Below are 6,984 nucleotides of genomic sequence, written 5' to 3' on the forward strand. Positions count from 1 at the left end.
GATGTTTAGTTTAAAATTTGAATAGAAAACTGGTTTGTAATAAAGAGAGCTTGTAGGACAGTTTATTCGAGTCGTTGTAATATATGTTGGTATGTCGTTCTTGTTTTCATACCTTAACCTAAAAAAGATCCTGAGTAGTAGTAAGAAGGGGTAATTATATATTTATATTATAATTGTACAGGTTCAGTAAGGTAATTAGTGTTCGTAATACCCCAGATCTATACCCCGGATTTGGAGGGTGTTACAACTTCTTTGACTAACTTGAAGTCCAAGGAAGTAACTTAATTCCCCCATAATGCTCATTTCATATTCACTCTGTATAAGCTTAGAAAATATCTAGCAAAGCTTCTCCTTTGTAGAACCAAAGATAATGTCATCCACATAGATCTGAACTAGGATCATATCATCACCATGATTTTTGTAGAAGAGAGTTTTGTCTATAGTACCTCAAGTAAACCATGTTTAAGTAGGAAATCTGACAATATATCATACCAAGCTCTAGGTGCCTGCTTTAGTCCATATAAAGCCTTGAGTAACTTGTATACAAAATCTGGAAATTCTAGATCTTCAAAGCAGGGTGGATGTTGCACATAAACCTCTTCTTCTAGCTCACCATTTAGGAAGGCACTCTTGACATCCATTTGATACACTTTAAAGTTTGAATGTGCAACAAATTCTAGAAAAATACTTATTACTTCAAGTCTTGCAACTGGAGCAAGAGTTTCATCATAATCATTTCCTTCTTTCTGTGAGTAGCCTTTTGCAACCAACCTTGCTTTGTTTCTGGTAACTATACCATTTTCATCCATCTTGTTCTTGAACACCCATTTTTTCCAATTACACTTCTACTCTTTGGTGCAGGAACTAGGTCCCAAACTTTATTTCTTTCAAACTGATTAAGCTCCTCTTGCATTGCAGATATCCAATCGGGATCCATTAGAGCTTCTTCAGTTTTCTTGGGCTCTACTTGAGACAGAAAGCATGCATCTAGGCACTCATTTGCAGTTGCACGTCTAGTTCTCACACCAGTAGTAGGATCACCAATGAATGCTTCTCTGGTGTGACTTCTATCCCACTTCCTTGTGTGAGTTTGTTGATCTGTGCCTTTATCATTTGTATGACTTGTAAATCCTTATTCTCTTTCTCCCCCTGAGTTTGTGCTATCAAATTCAGGTGTTTGAGATGAGCTTCCATTCCCATGATTTTCATGTTTAGTAGTCTCTTCATTTAACATCTATTGTGCATTGACTTCATCTTCACCATGAGAATCACTATAAATATTGAGGTTTTCAATGCAAGGGCTTCATCTTCATTTTCATCAACGCATTCTAAGCCTGAACACTTGTCATCATCAAAAGTCACATATGTGCTTTCCATAATCTTCTTTTGATCAATCATATAGACCTTGTAGGTAGTCCTCTCCAATGAATATCCCAAAAAAATTGCTTCAAAAACCTTTGAGCCAAATTTTCCAACATATTCAGAGTTGTCTTTTAAAATGTAACACTTGCTTCCAAACACATGAGGATGCTTTACAATAGGCTTTCTCTTAGACATGATTGAGTAAGGTGATTTTCCATAGGCCTTGTTAATAAGATATCTATTTTGAGTATAGCATGTAGTGTTAACAGCTTCCTCCCAGAAACTTGTTGGCAACTTGGCATCTTGCAGCATTGTTCTAGCAGCTTCAACTAATGTTATGTTCTTTATTTCAACTACTCCATTTTGTTGAGGTGTTCTAGAAGCTGAGAATTTTTGAACAATGTCTTTAGTTTTGCAGAATTCACTCAATGTTGCATTCCTAAATTATGTTCCATTATCACTTCTCAATTTCTTTACACAATTATGATCTTCAGCCTGTTTATCTCAATTCTTGATGTGCTCAATTATGATGTGTGGAGTCTCATCTTTAGAGTGCATGAAATCTACCCAAGTGTATCTTGAGAAATCATCTACCATCACAAGTGCATATTTGTTCTTTGAAATTAATAAGACATTTACTGGCCCAAACAAGTCCATGTGAATAAGCTACAATGGTGCACTTATAGAATTCACAGCTTTTGACTTGTGACTTGATCTTTTCATTTTTTCCTTTCTGACAAGCTTCACAGACTTCAACTTGAGCAAACTACAGATTAGGCATGTCTCTTACTAACTCTTTTTTGACCAAGGTGTTAATTGCCTTGAAATTCAAGTGAGACAACTTTTTATGCCATAACTTGCTTTGTTCTTCTGATGCCTTGGTGTAGAAGCAACAAATACCATCCTTATTTGTTGAGTCCAAGTTTATAACAGACAAGCTTCCTTTTCTTGCTCCTTTCAGAACAACTTCGCCAGTTTTCTTGCTGATAAAAATGTATTCTTCTTTGTTGAATAAAACTTCAAAGCCTTTGTCTAAAATTGGCTAATACTAAAAAGATTCACTTCAAGACCAGCTACTAGTGCTACATCATCAATGGCAACATTTTCAGAAACAATCTTACCATATCCCATTGTGAATCCCTTGTTGTTATCTCCAAAGGTCAACAAAGGGCCAGTTTTCTCCTCAAACTGTGATAACAGGGCCTTATCACCCGACATATATCTGGAACACCCACTGTCTATGATCCATATGACCTTCTTCATTTTTCTCTGCACACAATGAATTTTAAGTGTGTTTAGAAACCCAAGCAGTATTGGTCACTTTCTTCTTGTTAACTAATTTAGCAGAAGTAGAATGAGTTTTTTTAGATAAAAAAGAATTCAATGATTGTTGTGCATTTTCCCTATCTGCTGTAGACCCAATTTTTGTTTCTTTAAGATCTATTCTCAGTTTGTGGCAACTTCACTTTCAAATTGCAAGGAATGCAATCAAACTTGTCACAAAATGAGTAGGGATCATTTGCATCTGCTTCATTGTATTTGCAGACTCCTTCAACTGGATTGCTAACAACCTTATTACAAAGGTGAGTGAGGTGATTCACAGAGCCACATTTCTCACATTTCTTTCTCGGAACATCTGCAACATAAGCAAAATTGTTGCTTTTGTTTATCCCAATTTTCCCATTTCAATTTTTCTTCTCCTTTCTTGCATCTTCAGTTTTGGTTTCTTTGATAGGTGTCTTGGAGATTTGTTTGTCCATGAGCTTCTCTTCAGCTTTGGAAGGTTGAGTTGCTTCTGCATTTTTCTTCTCATAGTCTTCATCATCCATTTCTTGCTTGATAATCAACTCTTCTTCACTGAAGTTAACTTTACATTCCTTGAACATAGGTGAAACAACCCTTTTCAGCATTGCTGGAACATTTTCATTTTCTACTACTTTTTCTTTGTCACCTATATTTTACTTCTTGATGTTCAAGGCATCATAATCAAGATCAATAGAAATATTTGTACATGGTTTGTTTTTCTCATGATATTGCCCAACTAACTCAGATGCATTCTTGAAGGACTTCAACTTCACTTCATTATTTTCCAGCTTCTCCCTTAACACTGCTTCAATCTCTTGTCTTATAGATTCAAGATCTAAAAACAACAATTCAGCTTCTTATTTCTCATTTTCAAGCTTCTCATTTATCTTTGTCAGTCTACTAACTTCTTCATTAGCAGCAACCATACTTGTCTGAATATGAAACATTTACGTGCTCATCTTCTTTACAGTTTCCTTATATTGACTCACATTTAAATCAATGGTGGTGAGAGTTGGTACCTGTGATTTTAATGAGGATGACTCCTTGCTCCAAGGTCATTAGTGCATAATTTCCAACTTCCTCATCTTCATCATTATCAGAATCATCCCAACTTTTTCCCTCTGTAATATAAGCTTTGCTTTGTTATTTCTTCAGAAGAGCTTCATACTTTGCTTCCAATTCAAGATAAGCTTTGTCTTTCTTTGCTTTCTTGGGTTTCCTGCATTCTGTAGAAAAATGGCCTAGTTCATCACAATTGAAGCACCTTATCTTTGATCTGTCAACAGATCTAGTTTTGTAACCATTTTTCATATCAGATGTGTCCTTCCCTTTTCCTTTCCAGCTGCTATCTTTGTTGAATGACTGTCAATTAGAGCAATTGAACCATTTACAACATGCCCTTGACCAGCTCTCAATGATTTTCTTTAAATCATTTCTAATTCATATGTTTTTAAGATTCCATACAGAACTTCCAGAGTTATTCTGCTCAAGTCTCTCCCTTCTCTGATTGCTGAATTTTTTTGTTCCAATTAATTAGGGAGTGTAAGCAAAAATTTCAAGTTTACTTCTTCAGCTTCATAGTATTTGTCATGGAGCTGCAAGTCATTTATCAGCTTATTAAACTTTTCAAACACATCAGTGATACTTTCTTTTGGCTTTGCCATGAAACCCTTATACTGTGAAATCAATATCCTTCTTTGATTAGATCTAACTTCCTCAGTTCCCTCACAGAGTATTTCAATCTTTTTCCAGATCTGCTTGGCAGTGTAACAGTTGACAATGTTGTTGTACATTACATTATCAAGTGACTATAAAAATCAGCTACAAGCCACTATCCAGGGAAACTTTTTCTTTCTCAAGCTCAGAGTACTCAGAAGGGTCTTTTGGAGCATAATGAGCTGGAATGACCATATCACCATCTGTTGATTCCTCAACTCTAACCATAGGAGTGAAGGGCCCATTTTTGAGAATCTGAATGTATAGTGGATTGGCCATCCTGATAAACAACAACATTTTCTTTTTCCAAAGAATGTAGTTAGCTTCGTCAAAAGTAGGAATTTTGATGCTACTGATTTTCTTTGTATTCATTCTTCTAAGATCTTGAATCTGTTTACTTTCAGATTTTGCTCTGATACCACTTATTAGGTAATGATTTACACACTGGGGAGGCTGAATGTGTTTTTGTGTTTTTATGTTGTTCTTGATGTATTTATGGTTTGAACAAAGTAAATATAAATCTTGTAGTGATATCTGTTAATACTGAATTTAAACAAGCAATAACAGTGAACACAGACCGTTCAAAACTCACTTAATTTTATATTAAAATTAAGAATGTTTTGCTACAAAATTTCTAGGCTCTTTGTTAATAAAGAGCTTAGCTTCTTCCTTGAGAGAAATACAAGATTTTCTAATCTAAATTATTACTTTTAACAAAGGACCAGTGTTAACTTTATTTCATAGTTAACTATTGGTTTACACAGTATATAATAAGAGATGTTATTCACTTTAGTAAACTGTCACTTATCATTTCCATTTTAGGAAAAGTATATCTTCTATTTTTGGCTTAGCATATCTTTGCATACAGTGTTAATCTTGATCTTTCTTTGTCAATTAATCTTCACCCTTAATCTTGCACACTCTTCAAGCTGCTTTTTGTAGACTTGTCAATCCAACTGGTTGGATTGTTTGTTGATTGTTAATGCTGGATATTAAACTAGTCTACAATTTGTACTTTGAGATTTACCTCGAGATCTCCAGTTAGGCATATAGAGATCTTGACATCTCGATAAGTATAATGACTTGTCGAGATCTCTAATACTCCATAGTTGATTTGACTTGTAAAGGTCTCTGAGTTCTTTATAAGAGAATTTGGCTTATCGAGATCTCTCATCTTCATATCTTCACTTTGGCTTATCGATATCTCTGAGTTCTCTAGTAACTTATTGACTTGTCGATAACTCAGAGCTCTCTAGTCAAATTTGACTTGTCGATAACTCAGAGTTCTCTAGTGAATTTTGGCTTGTCAATATCTCTGAGTTCTCTAGTGAAATTTGACTTATCGATAACTCAGAGTTATCTAATAAATGTTGACTTGTCGATAACTTTGTGTTCTCTAGTGAAGAATTGACTTGTCGATATCTCCAATCTTCATGTCTTCAATTTGGCTTTTCCATATCTCTGAGTTCTCTAGTAGCTTTCATGAGTTCTCTATAAGTCATTCTAGAGTTCTCAAATGACTTCTCTATAACACTAAATGTGTGACTTGTAGAGATCTTAACTTAGAACATTTTTCCCAAAACAGATTTATTCAATTCCAAAATTCTTCATAATTCTTCTGAGGCATGATCTTCTTGATCTTCTTCCAGATAGAATTCTTAGGCTTGATACTGTTTAAAGAAAAAGATTCTAGTCTGCTCGTTTGACATTTTTACATACTTTAAATGTTACAATATAAAATACAAACTAAGATTACAATACAACTTACTTAGGGTTGTCAATTTGACTGAGTCTTGTTAAAGTACAGGCATGTCTTGCACAATAATATACATTATACATATTATTATATAATTTTTAGAACATATATTTTTATATTTACGTTAAAAATTAACTAATTATAAAGTTCAATGAAATATAATTATTCAATCATTTAAACGGATGATAAGATTTATAAAGTTAACAAAACATCTTTTAATGATACATTTAAAAATCGGGTATCAGTTGAGTTGATTTTTTAAGTATTAGCTATAAATATAATAACGCAATTAATGACGTGGTGGAGTGCTTGATGATGACACGTTAAAACTCTTTCTCTGCAATTCGCATGTTCGATCCCAAACACTTGCAATATTAATAATTATACAAATTTTCGGATTCCGGGTTCGGGTATGAATATCCAATTTAAAAAAATTCAGATTTCGGGCATACCCGAATCCGATCCGAAATCTGATGGATCGGGTTCGGGTATTAATTTTCGGGTATTTTTCGGGTTCGGGTCAGGTTCGGGTATGGATAAAATTTTTTGGCTTGGATATGGATTTTGCAATATTCGACCCGATCCGACCCGATTGCCATCCCTAGTGCTACCATATGACTGGTTGTCCACCGAATCTCCACTACTTCGTATACATGCATACATGAATCAAAAGGTCTTTGTTAAGGTTGTAACGAGGCTTAGGTACCGGTAGGATATCAAGAAAATGGCTAACAAGTGGCTAACTTGATAAACCAATAGAGCATATTGTTCACTTTTAATTAAAGCACCCAACATGAAAATTAGATCATGTAAAAGATGATAAGTCTCTCACAAGAATTAAATTT

This window comes from Apium graveolens, chromosome 5, assembly GCF_009905375.1.
Source record: "Apium graveolens cultivar Ventura chromosome 5, ASM990537v1, whole genome shotgun sequence".
NCBI classification, from domain to species: Eukaryota; Viridiplantae; Streptophyta; class Magnoliopsida; order Apiales; family Apiaceae; genus Apium; species Apium graveolens.